General features: G+C 36.4%; 1 long non-coding RNA gene across 4 annotated transcripts in view; it reads right to left on the minus strand.

Moving 5' to 3' along the window:
• Window positions 1-22743, minus strand: part of LOC141512483 (uncharacterized) — a 91268-nt gene that overhangs the window by 39896 nt on the left and 28629 nt on the right. For all 4 annotated transcript variants that reach the window (XR_012475510.1, XR_012475511.1, XR_012475508.1 and 1 more), the window contains one exon: window positions 22317-22378. This is a non-coding gene — a long non-coding RNA (uncharacterized LOC141512483). The remainder of the gene's footprint in view (window positions 1-22316; window positions 22379-22743) is intronic.

Consider the following 22743-nt stretch of genomic DNA (forward strand, 5'->3'; position numbering starts at 1 on the left):
TATAGCCTGTCTTCTAGGGTTGTCCTAGCTCTTTGAACTACTGAGAGAAGCTGCAGCCATCAAGGTTGATCATCTCACAATCTTTGTGTTAATGTGTATGATGTTCTTTTGGTTCTCCTCTCTTTGTTTAGCATCAGTTCCTGTGATTCATTCCATGCTTCTCTAGAGTCTGCCCATTCATGGTTTCTAATGGAACAATTGTCCTCCATAGTATTCATACACCAAAACTTGTTCAGTCATTCCTTAATTGATGGGCATCCCCTCAATTTCCAATTTTTTGACACTACAGCAAGAGTTGCCATGAATATTTTGGAACATGTGGGACTTTTCCCATTTTTTATTTCTTCTGGATATAGGCCCAGTGCTGATATTGCTGGGTCAAAGAGTATGATTAGTTTTATTGCTCTTAGGGCATAGTTCCATATTGTGCTCCACAATGGTTGGATCAGTTCACAATTCCACCAACAAAGTATTAATGTTCCACGACCTCTCCAACATTGATTGTTTTCCATTTTTGTTATGAGGTGTGAGATGGAACCTCAGAGTTGTTCTAATTTGCATTTCTCTAATCAATAATGATTTGGAGCATTTTTTCATATGATTATATTCATATATTATATATCACTTTAATTTCTTCATTTGAAAGCTATCATATCCTTTGACCATTTATCAATTGGGTAATGATTTGTAACCTTATAAATTTGATGCAATTCTCTATATATTTTAGAAATGAATCCTTATCAGAACTCTATCTGTAAAAATTATTTCCCAGCTTTCTGTTTTCCTTCTAATTTTGGCAGCATTATTTTCATTAGCTCAAAAACTTTTTAATTTAATATGTAATTTGTAATTTATAACGTCCTCTATTTCTTGTCTGCTCATAAATTTACACCCTCTCCATAGATATGGCAGATAGAATATATCTTGTTAATTGATCTATGGTATCATACTTTATGTCTAAATTCTATACCCATTTTGACCTAATTTTGGTATAGGGTGTGAAATGTGAATTTCTGCTTATATTTTACCATATTATTTTCCAATTTTCCCAACAATTTTTGGTTGAATTTTTAATCCCCAAAGTTAATGTCTTTAAGTCTATCAAACAGTAGATTTCTGTACTTTTGAACCTATCCTAATCCACTGATTCAATACTCTGTTATAGCCTAGCACAACTCCTGGTGAACAATAGGCACTTAGGAATAAATTAGAATATTTGTATATTAGAATATACTTCAGCACTTTCTTTGCCTTTTATAATCCCTGGCTTCCTTCAAAGCTCTGTTCAGGGACTACTTCCCACAGGAAGGCTACCTTTCTGATTATTAGTATCCTCGTTGCAGAAATGGATTTGACGTAGTGTATATGCCCAGGTATATAAATAAACATAAAAAACCCCACATCCTTCAAAGTAATGTATATCTTATTTTTATTAGGAATTTAACCATCAAAAATGTAAACATTTTATTTTATAAAGGGGAACAAAAAATCATATATAAAATAGTGGAACTTTTGTCATCAATTGTTTTTTTCTTTTTTATGATTTAATATATTTTATTTGTTTTCCAGTTATATACAATAGTAGTTTCTACCTATCATTTTTTGTAATGTTTTGAATTTTACAATTTTTCCCCCAACCTCCCTTCCCTCTTCCCACCCCTCCTCCACAGAAGGCAGTCTCATAATCTTTACATTGATCAAAACTGAATGTGTTGAGAGAAAAAATCATATCCTTGAGGAAAAAATAAAATATGAGAGATAGCAAAATTATGTAATACATAAGACAACTTTTTTAAAATTGAAAATAATAGTCTTTGGTCTTTGTTTAAACTCCACAGTTCTTTCTCTAGATACAGATGGTATTCTCCATCACAGATAGCCCAAAATTGTGCCTGATTGTTGCACTGATGGAATGAGCAAGTCCATTAAGGTGGATCATCACCCCCATGTTGCTGTTAGGGTATACAGTATTCTTCTGGTTCTGTTCATCTTGTTCAGCATCAGTTCCTGCAAGCCTTTCCAGGTTTCTCTGAATTCCCATCCCTCCTGATTTCTAATAAAGCAATGGTGTTCCATAATGTATATATATTTATAACATAATTTGTTCAGCAATTCCGCAATTGATGAACATTCACTCAATTTCCAATTCTTTGCCACCACAAACAGGGCTGCTATGAATATTTTTGTACAAGTGATGTTTTTACCCTTTTGCCATGATTTCTTCAGGATATTGACCCAGTAGTCGTATTGTTGGATCAAAGGATATGCCCATTTTTGTTGCCCTTTGAGCATAGTTCCAGGCTGCTCTCCAGAAAGGTTGGATGAATTCACAGCTCCACCAACAATGTATTACTGTCCCAGATTTCCCACATCCTTTCCAACATTGATCATTGTCCTTTCTGGTCAGATTGGCCAATCTGAGAGGTGTGAGGTGGTACCTTAGTGATGCTTTAATTTGCATTTCTCTAATCAGTAATGAAAAATTGATCTAAATCATTACTGATTAGAGAAATGCAATCGTTGGTTTTTAAAAAAAATTTATATTAATTTTTTGGCAGTGGGGTTAAATGACTTGCCCAAGGTCATACAACTAGGTAATTATTAAGTGTCTGAGGTCGAATTTGAACTCAGGTCCTCCTGACTCCAGGACTGGTGCTCCATCCACTGAGTCACCTAGCTGGCCCAAAAATATATATTAGTTTTAAGAAGCATAGTTCTACCTTTTTGACTCTACCCATAGAAGCTTTGCCTGAGAGCATGGAAGTCAAGTAATCTGCTGATAACTTTTTCTCCATCATTCATTGAGCTCTGGAAGTCTTGGATTAGACCTAGAGACAGACTAAGAGTGTTTTTGTTCCTGATCTTATAAGAAGCTAAGAGAAGAGGAAAAGAAAGAGGAAGTTTCCTAAGCTAAGTGAGAGGAAACGTGAAGGCATTGCAAGCATGCAGATGCCAGAGAACCATTCACAATTGAAAGAAACAAGAGGTTCCTTCAACATATTAGAAATACAAGTGTAGAAGCATAGAAGATATGCAACGGAAAAATAGCCAGGGCAAGTAAATGTGATAAATATTTAGCTGAGGTAATTAGAACCCCCCAAAGTATGGATTATAGCCCCAGGAAATTCTGTATTAGTTCTTGAGCAAGGTGAGGAAGAATGATACTCTCTTCCCTTTCCTGTCTCTCTTTTCAAGGAGAAATTAAATGTCCCAACAGGTTATTTAAATGAATGAATTCTTAAAAATCATTAATTAAGTGTTTAGCATTTTTCAGCACCATACTAGAAAACAGGGAAAAAAATGTCAGCCAAGAAGACAGTCTTTGCTCTCAAAGAGCTTTTATTAGAATGAGGAGAGACAACACCTTTCAATCAACATTTATTAAATGCCTACTTTAGGCCAGGCACTGAACTAATCTTTTCTGAAAAGATTCTGGAAAGAAAGGGTTACTCACATTGTGACATGGTCTGGAAATGATCTGAAAGGGAGGTAGAAGCTTGGTTCTGGGAAAAATCAAGTGATCATTCATCAGAACCTAGAGGCAGTAAACAAGGCACTTTTTGAGGAGGGAACTAAAGAGGATGAATGACCAGAATGAATTTGGTATGGTCTTGAAATGGCAGTGACTTTGACTTTCTGGTCCCTCCTTCTTTCCTCAGGCCAATTGAAAAGGGCAGCTAAAGATTTGAGAGTATTAGGAGTATTAGTTCTTTCCCCTAAAATTGTCCCATTTGTTATAAATGTGGTGAATAGCTGTGCTGGTTGTTGTACTTTACATATCCATCAGATCTAGAAATGCAATAAGAGAGCATAGGTGGTTCATTTCACTGTCTAGAGATGGAAGACAATTAGTTCAGTAGCAAATGAAATGCAAATTGAGTCACTAAGAAAATGTAGTAGACTTCGCGTTTCTAAAAAAGAATCCAGAATCTTCCTAGTCAAAAAGAACATGAGCCATTTTTATCCCAAGGAGGCTAATGATAACAAAAAGTCCCCATATATACCAAAATATTTATAGCAGAACTTTTTGTGACAGCAGAAAATTGGAAACAAAGCAGATGTTCATGGATCAAGAATGGCTAAACAAATTATGTTAAATGAATATAATGGAATATTACTGTGCTGTAAGAAATAATGAATGGGAAAGACATGGAAAGATTTTATGAACTGATGCAGGGTGAAGTAAGCAGAGTCAAGAAAACAATATACAAAATAACTACAAGAGAAATGAAAAGATTGACACATCAACAAATCAAAAGTAAATTCAACAAAATTATAAGGGATTTGAATGAAGAGACAGGAGAAGAAACACCCAACCTACTCCTTTGTAGAAGTGGTGGGTTAACAGGTGCTGTATGTTGGTCATATTTTTATACTTTTTGATGTATTGATTAATTATATTGATTTCCCCTTTTACTTTTCTTTTGCCTCTCTCTCTCTCTCTCTCTCTCTCTCTCTCTCTCATTTTTGTAAGGCAAAGGGGTTCAGTAACTTGCCCAAGGTCACACAGCTAGGTAATTATTAAGTCTGAGGCTGAATTTGAACTCAGGTCCTCCTAACTCCAAGGTCATGCTCTATCTACTGAGCCACCTAGCTGCTCCCTTCTGCTTTTATCTCTAAAAAATATCCTTTGAGGAGGAGGGATATGGCATGGGGTAATTTTGATGATATTAAAAAAATAATAAAAACGTTTTTTAAAAAGAACATGAGCTGATATAATCCTAGAAGTGAATGTGTAAGGTGAATAGTCATTTGTTTTTCCTTGTAAAGCAATATCCAAGAGTTCAAAGAAAAATTAGATTCCCAAAAGGACAGATGTTGCTAGAAAAACTACTTATATGAATTGAATTGGAAGAAAATTTTCCTAAATCAGTAAAGTCTGACCTTCCAGATTCAGTGATTATTGACCTTGCCTTGTTTGTCATCATTTTTCTGGTTTGTTTATATTTACTTCTTTTTTTTTTAGGTTTTTGCAAGGCAAATGGTATATTTACTTCTAAACATTCTATTTTTCTGATTTCTTCCTTGTATTCGCAAATGATCTACTCCTCTTTTCTTTCTTTTTAAAAAATATGTATTTCATTACCTACTAACTTATCTTTCAGTCCCAAATAGAAACTATCCCTTATAGCAAACAAGTACAGGGAAGTAAATAAGTTAATCCACTGGCCTATCTGAAACTGGATGCTTCATTCTTCACCTGGGGATCATTGCTTGTCTGCCAAGAGACAGAAGGTATACTTTGCCATGAATCTTCTGAAATCATAGTTCCTCAGAATTCTGATGTCTTTCAAAGCTATTCTCTTTTCAGTTTGTGGCCATCATATAAAATGTTCTCTAGGTTTTGTTCCCGTCATTCTGCACTAGCTGATATGTCTCCTCAAGTTTCTCTGAATTCTTCACACACAGATTTTCATGGCAGTGTAATATGTCATTTATATTCACAATAATGTTTAGCCATTTCTTAATTTATGAACACACTTTACAATTCTTTTCTAAAGTACTGTTATGCTTTTTTTGGTAGATATGGGTCTTTATTGTTCTTTTTTAACTATTTGGGGTATATGCCTATTAATGGCATTGCAGGATCAGTGAATATGTATAGTTTGGTCATTTTTGCATGTTATTAGTCCAATATGTTTTCCAGAATAGTTGAACCAATTCACAGCTCCACCAATAGGGCATTAGTGTATCTAACTCTTTTTTAATTGCAGAATCCTTATCTTTCTTTGGGTTTTTAAAAATTTTTTGTTTGTTTTAAGTCTTTTGCAAGGCAATGGGATTAAGTGGCTTGCCCAAGGCCACACAGTTAGGTAATTATTAAGTGTCTGAGGCCAGATTTGAACTCAGGTACTCCTGACTCCAGGTGTCACCCAGCCACCCTGAAATTTTTTAATGGCTCGCTCAATTTATTGATCTTTCTTTTCTTTTCTTGATGAATGTGTTTCAAAACATGATTTTTCTGTTAAAAGTTTCTTCAGTTATATCCAAAAAGTTTTGTTATATTTTTGTCTCATATTTGTTTTTCTAATGTAATTATTCTTTGCTTCTATAATTTGTCCTTTAACTCAGTCATTTTTGGAGAGTATATTATTTAGTTTCTATTTAAGTCTGAATCATTTATTAAATTCCCTAATTATGATATATATTGTGTAATTTTTTGATATGTTGTCTCCCTCATTAGAATCATGAGAAAGGACTATGTCTTTGCTTTTCATTTAGCACAATGCCTAACTCATAGTAAGCACTTAACAAATTCTTATTGACTGTTTACTAACTGTATTTTGGTCAGCAAACAATTTTTTTAAGATCTATCTTTTCCTGTATTTGTGTATGAGAAATTATATGCTAGTATATGATCAGTTTTTATAAAGTTGTAAGGATAATAAAACTCCTCCTGATTCATGTTTATTAGTCATTTAATAAGTATTTATTAAGGGCCTACTCTGCACCTTGCTCTAACAGACAAAAAAGGTAAGATACAGTCCCTGCCCTCAAGTAGTTTACAAGTTAATGAATTGTGGATCATTAATCAACAAAGGGCTATTTCATCTAATTTTTCTAAAATTCTGTTCAAATTCTCAACTTCTTTCTTTACATTTTTTTTAGTTTTGTTTAGGTCTGAAAGGGATGCATGGAAGTCTCTATCAATTATAGCGTTACTATTTCTCTTCATGGTTCAATTAGTTTTTTTCTTTAGTCCTTACATTCTGTAGCACTCAGTGCTTGTATGTTTAGTACTGATAGTTTCCTACCCCATGATCCTTTTTACATATAATCTTGTTTTTATGTTTTTTAAACTATGTATGTTTTTACTGTTCCCATGATTAGAATTATGATTGCCAACCTTCCTATTTTGTTTTTACCTGACAAATAATGAATTCTACTCTAGCCTCTCATTTTTATGTTGTGTGCAATTTCATTTTTTCATGTTTTATTTCTCATAAACAACATATTTTTGGCCTTTTAATCTATTCTTCCATTATATTGTTGAATTAATTCCAGTCACATTCATGGAATAATTATTAACTAATCCCCCCAACATCTTAATGTAATGCTTCCATACTTTGTCTCTACCTTTCTCTTTACAAAGAAAAAGAATATGGGAGGAAATAAATCAAATTTCCCCAACTTATTTATAATTGAAATGATAAGATCCCCTTCCTTAACTCTTCCTCTCTATCATAATCTTTAGGTCTTACCCTTTCTCTTTCCTTTTAATCCCCTGTTTTGGAAGAATTAGCCTTCCATAATCAAAGTCTGTCTCAGTTGTGACTATTTCCTCCCCAACAATATACTCTGTATTCTGCCTACTGATTTCTCTACTTACTTTAAGATATACAAGAACTGCTTAATAAATTTTGGATTGAATTTGTTGAATTCACTGTTGCTAATTCCTCTCCCATTCAAATAAGGATGTTTTTGGAATGTTAACCTTGGAATGTCAAGGAAAAAAACACAAGAAAGCACAGTAATGTTGGATATAAAACATTATTCTTCTGATTTTCTAACAAGTTTCATTAAAAGGGTGGTTAATATAGCCAATAATAGATATATGAGCTTGGAGAGAGGATTGAAACACCATCAAATGCTGTAATAATCTCCCAGGGGTTTAGTTAAAATGTTGGAAATTGAGGGGAAAGGCTCTATGGATTTTACAAAATATCTATTTACTACGCCAAATTGTAATAGGAAAACATTCTCCACAATGCTTTGGAAAGCCTTTTGGGTTTAGATAGTTTTCCAAAGACATGGCTCCCTTTCACCTGTCAACAGATTTTACAACTGCAGTGCGTTTCTTCCCAAATCCTTGAATTTTATAAATCTGCTGAGAAATGTAATTTTTCTCTCTCTCTCTCAGAAATTTGATGAGTTCAAGACAAGCTGGTCAAAAGATGCCTTGCTATCCTTATATTGATAGTTGCATATAAAACAAAGTTGACTGTTAAAGATATAATGCAGTATAAATCTGTATGAAAAGGGTAATAAAATCTGATATGATCCAGAAAATTGTTTTTACTATTCACCCAAACATGAATTCTGTTTTATGATATATAAGATGCAGAATGAAGGGACCAAAAAGAATGTTCTGAATAGCCTCTTAAATCATAAAAATCTTAAAGTTTTATCCATTTCTCTGCTTTTGGTATAGTGGTAAGCTCCAAGTTGCAAGGTGTTGCTGTAAGTGTGCAAGATAGTTCCTAACCTCTTTGCAAGTAATTTCTATTGCTATAAAATAGGTTACTGTCCTCTTAGAGGCTGCCATTTTGATTCATCTTTACTAATGTTTAATAAAAAAAACAGCATGGTTGACTGAATTTAATATCTTCTTTAACAACAGCTAAAAATGGAAGTGACTTGTTTTAACCACTAACAGGTCCACTAGGGAGTTTTAGAAAACCAACTAACCAACCAGCCTTGAAGCAAAATTTGGAAGTATTCCATAAAAATGAATATCAGAATTAATGAGGTGTCTCTAGATAATAAGAGCCATGGTGTCAGGTCCTTCCTCATCTTCATGTCCTGACTTTTCCATCTTCTTCAAGTCTCAGCTAAAGTTCTACCTTCTACCAAATGCCTTTACCAGTTCTCTTTCATCTTTGTGATTAAGAGATAGTTTAAGGGGGTGGCTACGTGACTCAGTGGATAGAGCACCAGCCCTGGAGTCAGGAGTACCTGAGTTCAAATCTGGCCTCAGACACTTAATAATTACCTAGCTGTGTGGCCTTGGGCAAGTCACTTAATCCCATTGCCTTGCAAAAAAATAAACTAAAAAAAAAGAGAGAGATAGTTTAATTGAGGCAGCTAAGTAGAGGAAAAGATCGAGTGCTGATCCTGGAGTCAGGAAGTACAAATTCAGTCATTTACTAGATTTGTCATGTCATTTGTTATTCAAGCTGAGAAGAAGACCATCAAAGGACAGTGACCCATGTATCCAGAAGCTGAGAAACTTGGGTGAACTGCTTAGACAATACATAGTTGAGGGGAAGATAAAATATGTCTATTCAGCAGTCCTATAGTGTGTTTCCTACTTTGCTATTTTTAAATAGCAAACTCCCTGGACAATATCATAGGAGTGATGAGTTCTTGCCATTGTGTTGTATTTTTGAACTGTTGAGCTGTTTATCATCAGTGCTGACACTCTGGAAATGGTTGGGGTTCATGGAGCAATAGATTTAGAACTGGAGGAGACTATAGAGGCCAACTACTTCAAAACCCTCATTTTTACAGTTGAAGAAACTGAGGCTCAGAGAGGGTCAGGAACTTCTCCAAAGTTACACAGGCAGTAAATAGCAGAACCAGTAAGCTTTCTCCCACGTAGGTACAGATAGGGTAGACCCACAAACAATTAGTGTTTCCTCTTTTGGGCTTCTGAGTGATTTTTCCTACCTTTGTCTTCATTACCATCTGATGCTGATTGTAGACATTGCCTCTAGGAGCAATTATTTCCTAGAAATAGGAAATAATGCTCTTTTTGTGATTCAGTCTTTTACAGAAACCTTCCCCAAACTCTCTTAATTCTAGGGTTTTCCTTTTTTTAATTATTTCCTATTTCTATTTAATTATTTCCCTTCTATAACTTGTTTTGTCTACATTTGTTTGCATATCAATGCCTCCATTAGATTGCAAGCCTCCTAAAGGCAGGAACCATATTTTCCCTTTTTTTTTGTAGCCCCAATACTTAGTACAATATCGGACAAATGGTAGGCACTTATTGAATGTTTATTAATTAATCTTTTCCCTTGGGAAACTGGAACTGCAGGGAGCATCTACCTGGGGAGCTGCCACTGACAATGAAAACTAGGGACTCCTAAACTTCCAAAGAGGCCATCAGGCTTGAAAAATCCAGCTTTCATCATGATCACTTTTAAATCTCCTGTGATTAGGGAAAGACACATAAGGTAGAGGAGGCTGTTTGGTTGGTAAAGAATATCTTAAATTCATCCAACCATGTTGGTTTTTTTTATTAAATATTAGTAAAGATGAGTCTAAATGGCAATCTCAAAGCAGTCAGTAACTTATAGCAATAGAAGTTATTTGCAAAGAGGTTAGGAACTATCTTACAGTCTTACAAATCTCCAGCTAAACATCTAGAAAGTTTATTTGCTCCTTGCTCCGTATAAGTAGCTTCTATAGTTAAGTATGTGTGTGAGGTAGGGAAGAAGGCCTTTCCTTCCCCATGGACAGCCCTAGGGAGAGGTCCAAAGTGTATTGACAGACAGGAAAAGTGAGTGAGCACTTTTACTAGCAGTGGGACTCTGGGCAAGTCCCACTTCCTTCTGTCTGCTTCAGTTTCCACATCTGTGACTGTTTATTTGTTTGGTCATGTCCAACTCTTCAAGACGCCATTTGGGGTTTTACTGGCAGAGATACAGGACAGATTTGCCATTTTCTTCTCCAGCTCATTTTACAGATGTGGAAACTGAGGCAGGAGAGGTGCACTCATAGGAACTGATCAGAACTCAAAGGGCTCACTGGAAGCCTAAAGGTTCATTCCCTTCTCCATGGAATACTCCATGGTAGACATTCTACCATGTTCCATGGAATTGCTACTGTTGCATTTGTTTCATTCAATTCATCAAATAGTTGATGGGTATCTATTATAAATGGTAGGGATATAAAAATACCACCCCTTTTCCAAATCCCTGTCTTCAAGTTTCCATTCTGTGGGAGGATACCACCTATAAAGAGATAAGTCCATTTTGGTTTTATTTGAAGAGGGGATCACCAAGAAATAGAGTTGAGAGGGTATGGATGTCAAGAAAAGTTTCAAGAAGAAAATGCCTTTATTTGAACCTTTAAGCAGGTGGGGAAACTGAGGAAGAAGTGAGTAGGGAATGGGAAAAAATACATAAAGTGTTTTCCCACCCTTAAGGCACTGTATAAGCGATAGCTGTTGCTGATGGTAGTGATGGTGTTCTATGCGCAGCAGATGGCCTGTGGAAGATCCGCAGGATGTCAACTTTGGGAAACAGGAAGTAGCTTCATTTAGTTGAAATTGAAATTTTAACAAGTGGAATAATGTGAAATAAGTCTAGAAGTTAGGGCGAAAGCAGATTGTGAGGGATTTACATGCTAAGGTTAAGAATTTATAATTGGTATTAGAGGCAGACAGGGAATGATCTGGCCAGACTTGTATCTTTAGGTTGATTCTGTTGGCAGCTAGGTAGAAGATAAATTAGAGAAGAGAAAGTCTCATTGTAAAAGCTCGGGAGAGCAGAGATGGAGATCTGAATGAGGGAGGTGGCTCCAACAAAATATTGTAGGAACCTAAGATTGTGCAGCTGAGTGGGATGGGCGTGGGCAATGGAGGGAAGAGTCAATGGTGACTCCAGAAGGTTGTAAATCTGGGAGACTAGATGGAGAGTGGTGACCTCCAGAGGGATAAGGAAGTTTGGAGAGGGAAAACAATGAGTCTGTTTCACATGTGTTCAATTTAAGATGTGTGTTAAATTTCTGTTGTATCTTGTGAAGTTGGTGGTACGGGACTGAAGTCTAAGGGGAGGACTGGGACTTGGAAGCCATAGGATCTTAGCTCAAGAGATGGAAGGGATCATAGAAACTAGGGAATCCAATAAGGTTGGTGAGGAAGTTGCCCAATGTCACAGAACCAGGATATCTGACTTTAGATCCAGAGTCCATTGTATCACATTGCCTTCATGAGACAGCTGAAGAGATAATTAAACCCGTAGGAACTGACAAGATCACCTCAAAAAAGTATGGCGAGAGAGAGAGAGAATGCTTAGAATGCTATTTAAATATATACTAACCGAATATTACTTTGATAACTATGGTTAGCTATAGTGGAAAAACTACCCAACTCAGTATATTTGTATTCTAATCCCAGATCTGGTACTAACCATGTGACCATGTGAGCAAGGGAATTCACTTCTGTTCAGGATTGGATTTGATGGTTCCTTGAATCCCTTCTAATGCTACAATTTTGGAATTTTTAAAAAGTAATTTAATTTTCCCTGTTTTTGTTTCTTTCTCTGTAAGGTAATGACTCATACTTTCACAGTTATGTAAGGTTTATAAAGTACTCTCCTTACAATAAACATGAAGGTAGGCAGAACAAATATTTTCTCAACTTTTCAGATGAGCAGACAGAAACTTGGGGGAAACAGTGACCTGTCTAAGATTACACCCAGCATCTGAACTGGAATAGAAACTGAGGGTTTTTTCATACCTACATACTCTCTTTTAAAAAATTTTATTTATTTAAGGCAATGGTGTTAAGTGACTTGCCCAAGGTCACACACAATTATTAAATTTCTGAGGCTGAATTTGAACTCAGGTCTTCCTGACTCCTTGGCCAGTGCTCTATTTACTGTGCCACCTAGCTGCCCCCTCCACATGCTATTTTAAAAAATCTAATGGCATCTGTTTTGTGCATAGATTATACTTTTCATAGAATTAGAAGATAAAAAATATACTGAACTAAATTTTAACAATGGAATATTTCCAGAACAAGCATTAAGATTTGTGGCGGTTTATTTGTTTTGATCATTTCCAATTCCTCATGACCACATTTAGGGTTTTACTAGAAGAGATACAGGACAGGTTTTCCATTTCCTTCTCCAGCTCATTTTACAGATGTGGAAACTGAGGCAGAGTCCCAGATTTGGACTCAGGACAGTGAGTCTTCCTCACATTCAGACCAGTGCTCTATGCACCATGGCACCATTTACCTACTGTGCAATGGGTAGAAATTGGAAAGGTAGAAGGAGGAAAAGTTAGAACAGATATAAGAAAAAAACCTCAAAACCTCTAACAGTGAAAATAATGCAAAAATGGAATGGGTTACTACTACCCAGTTATGGTATTCTAGCGGAAAGTGGATGACTACATGCTGAATATGTTTGTGGATGGGTTCTTTCGGTATAGATTGGACTAGATAACCTTGAGCTCTGAGTCTGAAGCACCAGAACTATGAACATAAAGCACCATTTAGCATGGGAAATGTTCATGTAGAAGAAAGTCATTCAGGACATGGCTGTACATGACTGTTTTGATTGTTCTTTCTTCCCCAACCTTGTAAAGCTTACCTTGTCTCTTGGTTCTTTCCCTGTTTCATATGTAATTAGTAGGTGTGAGTGTGCAACGAAGTTGAATGAGCAGGAGAAACTCAGGTGGTGGAGTGGATAGAACACTGACCCTGAAATCGGGAGGACCTGAGTTCAAATCCTGCATCATACACTTGATACTTACTAGCTGTGTGACCTTGACTGAGTCACTTGTGTTCAGTATAAGATGTCTATTAGATTGTTATTGTTGTATCCTGTGAAGTTGGTGGTATGGGACTGAAATTTAAGGGAAGGACTAGGATTTGGGAGCCAGAGGATCTTAGCTCAAGAAACAGAAGGGACATTGAAATCCAGGGCACCCAACAAGATCAACTCCATTGACCCATAAATACCAAAAAATAATTGAATGAGCAACAAAATTAATTGTTTTCTTCTTCCCACTACCATCAGGAAAAGGGAGAATCTATTAATTCCCATACCATACCTTTTTTCCTTACTAGGTGTTTCCAGGGGTACAACTTTCGCTTGGTCTATACTCTCTCCCTTTCTCTTTCTCAAGTCATATCTTGGAGTTGAGTTTGAGTGACCTGACCCACTGGTCAAGAGTAAAGTCAAAATGTCCCTGTGGTCAGTGTGCATTCCTTATAGGGAAATTGGTCCATGTTACAGGGCTATAACTTTAAGCATGCCCATATCGCCTCCATCCTTAAGGAACAAAAATATAACTCTTATTAGATCCCACCCTCCTCACTACTTCTTTTTTATTTTTTAAGATTTTTCAAGGCAATGGGGTTAAGTGGCTTGTCCAAGGCCACATGGCTAGATAATTATTAAATGTGTGAGGTCAGATTTGAACTGAGGTACTCCTGACTCCAAGGCTGGTGTTCTATCCACTGTGCCACCTAGCTACCCCCTCCCTACTACTTCTAAAACACTTCTCACTTCATTTTCTTACTTAAATTTCTTGAAAAAGTCATTTATCATTCAACTGAAAGCACTTTCTCCAAAAATGACTAATAATCTCTAATTGCCAAATCTAATGGCTTTTTCTTGACCTCTCTAAACCAATATGACACAGATAATTGGACAAAAGTGTGGTTAAACTGGAAAGTGTGGGAGGGAAGATTGCCTACCAAACTCAAGGTTTGGGAGTCATTGTGCTGATCTCAATGGTATGTGACTGTGAAACCTGGCCAGTCTACCAATGGCATGCCAGTAAACTGAATCACTTCCATTTGAATTGTCTTAGGAAGATTCTGAAGATCACCTGGCAGAAGGTTCCAAACATTAAGGCCATTTCTTGAACTAAAGTGCCAAGCATCCAAGCTCTGCTACAAAGAGTACAACTCTGATGGACTGGCCATGTTGTTCAGCATGGCATGCTCTCATTAGAAAAAGTGCTGTGCTCTATGAGTAAGGCAGAATTGAAGTAGCTCCTAAGACACGTGAGATGAGCAAGGTTAGAGAACCCACCCCAGGTGTTCCCATAGACTATTTGTGCCCAAAGGCTGAGTCAGACATACTCTAACTTGACTCTAATATACTGATGTCATTTTGGTCTTCTTTGAGAACAAAGGAGAAGAAACCAAAATGACACATCTAATTGGACAAAAATTTCTCTTAATTTCATTTCCTCTCATTTGTTGTCATTTCTCCTCTTTCACTTTTTTTTAGGTTTTTGCAAGGCAATGGGGTTAAGTGACTTGCCCAAGACCACACAGTTAGGTAATTATTACATGTCTGAGGCCAGATTTGAACTGAGGTACTCCTGACTCCAGGATCGGTGCTCTATCCATTATGCCACCTACCTGCCCGTAGGGACTGTCTTTTGCCTCTTTTGGTATATTCAAGCATTTAGTTCAGTGCCTGGACATAGTAGTTGTTTAGTACATCCTTACAAAATTGAATTCAATTGTTTACACAGGTAGGAAGAGAACAGCAGTGTATGTGATATCTACATGGAAAGTGATTTTCTCTTTAAAACACAAAACCAACAATAATTTCAAGAACAATGTATATAAAATGTGTAATTTTTCAAGAATATAATTTAAGCCTATTATGGTTCTGTCTAGCCTTATTTCTATTACCACCAATCCTGAAGATAACTGAGAGTGGCTATTTTTTAAATTATCTTTAGATGTGAACATTACTTCAATAAAATTTTTTAGAACGTTGCCAGTAATTGAAGTCACATTTACTGACCTCAGTTTTAAGCACGAATCCTAATTTTATGTTTTAAAACCACTTTCTGCTCCTTTCAAACAATCTGGGACTTATTCCCTTGTCCAACCTTTCAATAACTTTCCCCTTCTCAATGATCTTTCATAGAAATAACTCATCACTATTATATCTCATCCCTATTATAAATTTGTAAATGGTTTCCTGAATTTCTTATGTGTTTCTTCTTTCTGAATAAGTAGTTTGTTATGTACTCCCATTACAGTGTTACTTCTAATCTTGCTCCTATTTATTTTCACTCAAATGTTGCCTTTGTTATTGTGGAATCAAACTACATGGAAACTTTATTTTTTCTTGCGTAAACAGGAGAGAGAGACAAGTAATTTGTCCTTGCTCAACTCCCAAATGGAAATAAGCAGGAACTGAAAAATCTGTGGGTTAGCTCTCATCCCCTGCCTGGGAGATGAGAAAAGCCTGGGCAGGATATGAGGAATGCATGGAATGGATAGTCGATGAATGCTAATAATACTTCTACTTTTGTTACCTAATATTGAATCTGATTAAATGCTCTATATCATATAGAATTATAAATGATATTAAATAAAATAAATTAGGTAAGAAATGTTTGGGAAGGATCAGTGGAATAAGGACAAAATAAGCTATAATATTTAATTGAATGAATGAATCATTGTGTATGAAACACAGTCCCAAAACAATGATAAAAAAGCAACTCTATCCACACAGGGGTAGAGTCAAGAAGTTTCAAACTCTGAGGGAATCAGGAAGCTCAGCAGTTACCCCAGAATGCCCACACAATTACTGATGAACTTTTCTGGTTTTTTTATTTTGAGTTTTATTACTTTTTTTTAGGTTTTTGCAAGGCAAATGGGATTAAGTGGCTTGCCCAAGGCCACACAGTTAGGTAATTATTGTCTGAGACCAGATTTGAACCCAGGTACCCCTGACTCCAGGGCCGGTGCTCTATCCACTGCACCACCTAGCTGCCCCTATTTTGAGTTTTATTGTCAGATCCCTTACACTTTGTTGTTGATATTACATGCTCTTTGTTTCATTCTCCCTCAGAGGGATTTCAGGGGCAGAGAGTATTGATGAGGTGTATTAGGCCTAATGTGATCTTTCATTTTGGTGAGATACCTGGGTTCCTAAAGATGTCCAAAGGAGAGCAGATAGATGGAAAACGGATAACTAAGGAAGAAAGTAGTGTTCTTTTTTGAAATTTATTTTCATTTATTTCTTTAAATATTTCTTAATTACTTGTAAATGAATTTTTAAAAATTATTTTTAAAAATGTTGAGTTCTATATTCTCTTCTCCTATCCTTGAGAAAGCAAACACTTTGTTTTCAATTATGCATATGAAGACACACCGGACATATTTCTATATTATAGATTTTACAAAAGAAACACAACCTTAAACACAAACTATAAAAAATGAAGAAAGCTTTAAAAACTATGCCTTGATCTTCACTCAGAGTTCATCAATCCTCTCTCTCTGGAGGTGGATAACTGGGCCATTTGGAATTGTCTAAGATCATTCCCTTGATCAGAGTAGCTAAACATTTAACAGTTGACCATCCTTCCAATATGACTATTTTGCTACACTGTTCTCCTGGTTCTGCTCACTTAACTTTGCTTGAGTTAATATAAATTTTTCCCAGTTTTTATGCTTCTCTTGAGTCTTCCATTTGAAAATCAAATTTTCTATTCAGTTCTGGTCTTATCATCAGGAATGCTTGAAAGTCCTCTATTTCACTAAACAACTATTTCTTCCCTTGAAGGATTACATTCAGCTTTGCTGGGTAGGTTATTCTTGGCTGTAATTTCAGCTCTTGTTTTCTGGATAATCATATCTCAAACCTTCTGCTCCTATAACTTGGAAGCAACTAAATCTTATGTGAACCTGCCTGTGGTTCCATAATATTTGAATTCTTGCTGCTTGAAGCATTTTCTCTTTGATCTGGCAGCTATAATATTCCTGTAAATTTGCATTTTTAGATCTCTTTGAGGTGATGATTGGGGGATACTTTAAATTCCTATTTTATACACTGGTTTTAGGATATTAGGGCAGTTTCCTTGTTCATTTCTTGAAGTATGATGTCTATGCTATTATTTTAAACATGACTTTTAGATAATTCAATAATTCTTAAATTTTCTGTTAGTTGTTTTTCCAAAGAAATATTTCACATTTCTTCTATTTTTCCAGTCTTTTGACTTTGTTTTATTATTTCTTGATGTCTAATGAAGTCATCATTTTCTACTTGCCCAGTTTTTAAGGAATTATTTTCTTCAGTAAGCTTTTGTACCTCTTTTTCCATTTGGCCAATTCTACTTTTTAAAGAGTTATTTTCCTTAGTGAATATTTGCAACTCTTATTCCATTTAGTCAATTCTGATTTTAAAGTGTTTAAAGTGTTTAAAGAAGTATTTTTAGTGCCTCTTTCACTAATATATTAATTACATTTTTACAGTTTCCACCTTTTATTTCATTTCTTTACCTAATTTTTCATCTAACACGCTTATTGAGTTTGAAAAACAACTTTAACTCTTTCAGAAATTCTTGGTGGACTTGTGTCAAATTCACATTTTTCTTTGAGACTTTATTTACAGCTTTTTGACTTTATTAATAGACTTCTTTTTGAGTTTGTGTTTTGATCATCCCTATCAACATAATAGCTTTTTTTTTTTTGCAAGGCAAATGGGGTTAAGTGGCTTGCCCAAGGCCACACAGCTAGGTAATTATTAAGTGTCTGGGATCAGATTTGAACTCAGGTCCTCCTGACTCCAGGGCTGGTACTTTATACACTGTGCCACATAGCCACCCCATAATAGCTTTTTATAATCTTTGTTGTTTTGCTAATTTTCATGCTCTATTTCTTGATTTGAAGCTTTATGTTAATGTTGGACTCTGTTCCGGGAGTGAAGGGGGAAAGGTTCTATATTAAGTTTTAGGTTTTTTTGCCCTTGCTGCTTTCAGATCTAGTTCTGGGAATCTGAAAGTTTTTGTTGCCTCTAAGATGATACGATCTGGGTATGATTACTGTTGTCTTGGTCTCTGCTCAGGAAGTGCTCCTGATTCCTTAGGATTACACACAATACTTAATAATGGTATTGTTTTTTAAAATTTTTTTAATTTTTAATTTATGGCAATGGGGCTAAGTGACTTGCCCAAGGTCACACGGTCAGGCAGTTATTGTTTTGTTTTTGGATTTTTTTGCAAGGCAATGGGATTAAGTGGCTTGCCCAAGGCCACACAGCTAGGTCATTATTAAGTGTCTGAGGCTGAATTTGAACTCAGGTCCACCTGACTCCAGGGCCGGTACTCTATCCACTGCGCCACCTAGCTACCCCAATAATGGTATTCTTGACAGAAATAGGAAAATTAGGAGGAATGGGTTTAGGGTGAAAGATAATAAGGGCCATCTTTTATGTTTTGAGTTTGGTATGGTAATGGAAACATCGAGATTGAGATATCCAGTAGGTTGCTGGTGATAAAGAACTTGATCTAAGGAAAGAGATGAGGAGTGGATATATAGACATTTCTAGAACAGCTCCGGACTGAAAAAGAATGTCCATTACAACATACCCAGCAAGTGGCCATGCAGAGTCTTCTTGAAGACCTACAGTAAGAGAGAACTCATCACTTACAGGTAGTTTACTAGAGGCAGCTAGGTGGCGCAGTGGATAGAGCACCGGCCCTGGAGTCAGGAGGACCTGAGTTCAAATCTGACCTCAGACACTTAATAATGACCTAGCTGTGTGGCCTTGGGCAAGCTGCTTAACTCCATTGCCTTGCAAAAAAAAGGGGGGGGGTAGTTTACTGTATTTTTATGTATTTCTAAATACTGGGAAGTTTCCTCCTCTAAGTAGCCTAAATGAGCTTTTTGGACAACTTCCATCCATTTTCGTTCTGCCTACTGAGGCTGAGCTAAACAAATCTATTCTCTTTCAAATGATAGCCTTTTGACTGGGATGGGAGGCAGGGAGGAAGAAAGAAGGCAATCAGAATTAAATGACTTACCAAAGTCACATAGCTAGCAAGTATCTAAGATTGGATTTGAACTCATGTCCTTTTAACTCCAGGCTCTATCTACCTAGCTGCTAACACATGATAGCCTTTTTTAAAAATTAAATTTTATTTTCAAATATTAGTCTTTTTACTCCCCCCCTCCATTGAGATCACATGAAAAATAAGACCTGTTAAGCACATGAATGGTCAAGCATAACAAATGTTTAGACTGACCATGTTCTAGAAGATATTTGTCTCTTTCTGTATTATGTCTTTCACCTCTGTATCAGGAGGTGGGTGGTATGTTTCATCATTAGTCCTTGGGAGTCACAGTCAATCATTTCTCTGATTAGAATTCAGTGCAATAGCGTTTCTTCACATTTATATGTCATAACTTGTTTGTCTGTACTCCAGCTGATGGGCATGCTCTCTAATTTCTATTTTTTGCCATCTGGAACTGCATATAATTCCTTTTGAGATGGCAAAGTACATATATATATATATATATATATATATATATATATATATATGCATGTATGTATATACATATCCTGAGGATTTGTTTTGTTCAGGATTGATCTCTCCCTTAATCTACTTTCCACTTTAATTTCCTCTATTCACTTTTTCTCTTATTTCATTGTTGAGTTGAATAAAACAATGGTGTTGTACATAATATTCATCCTTCTTTCGATCAGTTCATATAAGGATGAGATTCAAGCTCAGTTGCTCCTCCCCCCACCTCTCTTTCTTGTTGAGAGACTGTCCATTTGTGTACCCCAATTATGCAAATGGATTTTTCCCAACTTTCTTTTCCCTCCTTTCCCATACTATGTGTATCCCTCCTTTTCTCTTTCCATTCTTTTCAAAAGATCATCAACAGAACCATCTCAGGTCTTGTCTAATTGAACTCCTTCTATGAAACTTTATGATGATAGAGTTCAGAGGGCACACAGGCATCATCTCAACATATTTGAATGTAAGGAGTTTATTCTTGTCTAGTCTTTAATCATTGTTCATTCATGTTTACTTTTTTAATGTCTCTCTTCACTCCTATGTTTGTATGCAAAAATTTCTCTGCAACTTTGAGCTTTTCATCAGGAATATTTGAAATTCCTCTATTTCATTAAAGATCCATTCTTCCTTCTGAAGTATAATATTCAGCTTTAGTGAGTAAGTTATTCTTGGCTATAAAGCCATAGCTTTCCCTTTTGGAATACCATATTTCAAGTTATCTGCTTCTTTATAGTGGCAGCTGCTAAATTATGTGATCCTTACTATGACTCCTTGGTACTTCAACTCTCTTTCTGGCTGTTTTGCAAAGTTTCTTTGACTTGGAAACTCTAGATTTTGGCTGTGGAACCTCCTGGAAGTTTGGAATTTACTGGGGAATTCTTTCTATTTCCACTTTGCCCTCTGGTTCTAAAAGATCTAGATTGCTTTCTTTTAAGATATCTTGAAATAGGATATCTAGAACTCTGGTTACGATATTCAGCTAGTACAATACTTCTTAAGTTTTTCCCTCCATAATCTGTTTTCCTTCTCAGTTTTTCTATGAACTACCTTATGCTTTCTTCTATTTTTATTAGCTGTTTGGACATTGTCTTCATATTTCTTATTGTCTCAAGGAGTCATTGACTTCTGTTTGGTCCATCTGAATTTTTAGGCTCTCTGTTACTTGGGCAATGAGCCAAGCAAATGATCTTCTTTCCAATTCTTTCTTCCATATTTCTCATTTCTTTTCCAATTTTTTCAAGCATTTTCATTTCTTTTATAAAACATTTTAAAATTCTTTTTAAAAAACTCTTGCTTAATTTCTTCCAGGAATTCTAGCTGAATTTGTGCCCAAGCTATGTTTTTCTCTGTGGCAATGTCTATTTGTGTCTTGAGCATCTCTGCCACCATAATAGCTCATTATGGATTTTTTTATTTTCTTGCTTTCCCATTCTTTCAGTCTGCTTCTTGACTTTGGATTTGATTCTGGACTCTTATAGAACTTCTAGAGGAATAGTCTGGGTTGGTCCTGTTGCTGTGTTCTTGGGACAACTGAATGTTATCTTACTCTGGGGCATCAGGAACAGTCTGAAGACTTGTAAGCTTTCAGAGCTCCCCAAATGACCTAGAGTTATCCTAATTATTGCTTTTTTTCTAACTTCCCATCTTCACCCCAATCTGAACTCTGACCCGATCTGAATTTGGGTCTGAGCAAGAGTAGACCACTGCTGGACTCGGCCCCATCAGCCAACTGGAAAGTTCAGCTGGCTCAGAACAGCAGAATTGTAAACTTGGCTTTGATCTGGGATTCCCCACCCTGATAATTTCTCTGCAGCCTAAGCTAGTCATTGGAAATGAGAGCCTGCTCTCTGCTGAGGTTTGAACCACATCATTGATACTGAAGGTGCCATCTGAACGTCCTCCCTACGCTATAGGCCACCTAGATTCTCCCTACCTGAGAATGCCACTACCCTGTTACGCCCCCTTTTCTTTACATCCTGTATCTGTGATCTGACAAAGCTGCCAGTTGCCACTGTCCTTGTTGTAGTGTCCCAGTATAGGTCTGGAGATGCACTTTGCATGAATCCGAAACCCATACTTGTCCTGGTGCAATCCTCTCTCTAATCATTCTCAGTTCCTTCAATCTCATAAAGATATAGACTCAGGGACCTTCATCCATACTAGTAACCTTGCTTTGGAAACTTTCTAATTTAATCATTATCAAATGACAGATGAGGTTGGACAGAGGAAGGGTCCATTGACATTATCATCAAAGTCTTGAAGAGTAGTCATTTGGGAAGAGGATTCGTAATAACTGACATTTGCTTATCACTTTAATACCTCCAAAGCACATAATATCCATTACTTTGCTACAAGAGCTCTTTGTAATATGTAAGAGTTTAGACATCTAATTTGGCTCATTGGCCTTCTAGTCAAACCCATCCTGAAAAATAATTTCCTTTATAACATACCTAGAAAGTGGTCATTTAGTTTTTACTTGATATTCAACAAACCAGCTTCCTCCCAGGTTAGCCATTCTACCGCCAAGTGACTTTCTTTGTTAACGCACGTTTCTTCCTAGTGCCTTGACCTACCTGTGAGTCCCATCTTCTTATTCAACTTTAACAATCTGTGTGCAGGGTCCAGGAGCCTCCACCTAAAAGAGGAAAGTGTTGGTGACACCACTGGACAGCATTTGGTGATAGGGAAAGGGAGACTAGTCAATGTAGAGGGATGCTAGAAATTGGCCAGCCATGCTTATTGTCTTGGATGATGATGCCAAAAGTCAGGAGCCAAGTTTGGCATTGTTCTGGGGCTAGTCTTTCTTCTCCCACTCAGACTGACAGATTGGGTTTCCATAGATAGGATGGGTCTTTTGCCATAATTCACAAGCCCCTAACAATGTTCTATCCCTCACTTTTTTTAGTACATCAATTAGATGCCAGATTTAGTTAGCTATTAAAAACAAACATCAAAAGGCATGGCTAGGTGGCACCATGGATAGAGCACTGGCCCTGGAGT

This window comes from Macrotis lagotis, chromosome 2 (assembly GCF_037893015.1).
Source record: "Macrotis lagotis isolate mMagLag1 chromosome 2, bilby.v1.9.chrom.fasta, whole genome shotgun sequence".
In the NCBI taxonomy this organism is placed as follows: domain Eukaryota; kingdom Metazoa; phylum Chordata; class Mammalia; order Peramelemorphia; family Peramelidae; genus Macrotis; species Macrotis lagotis.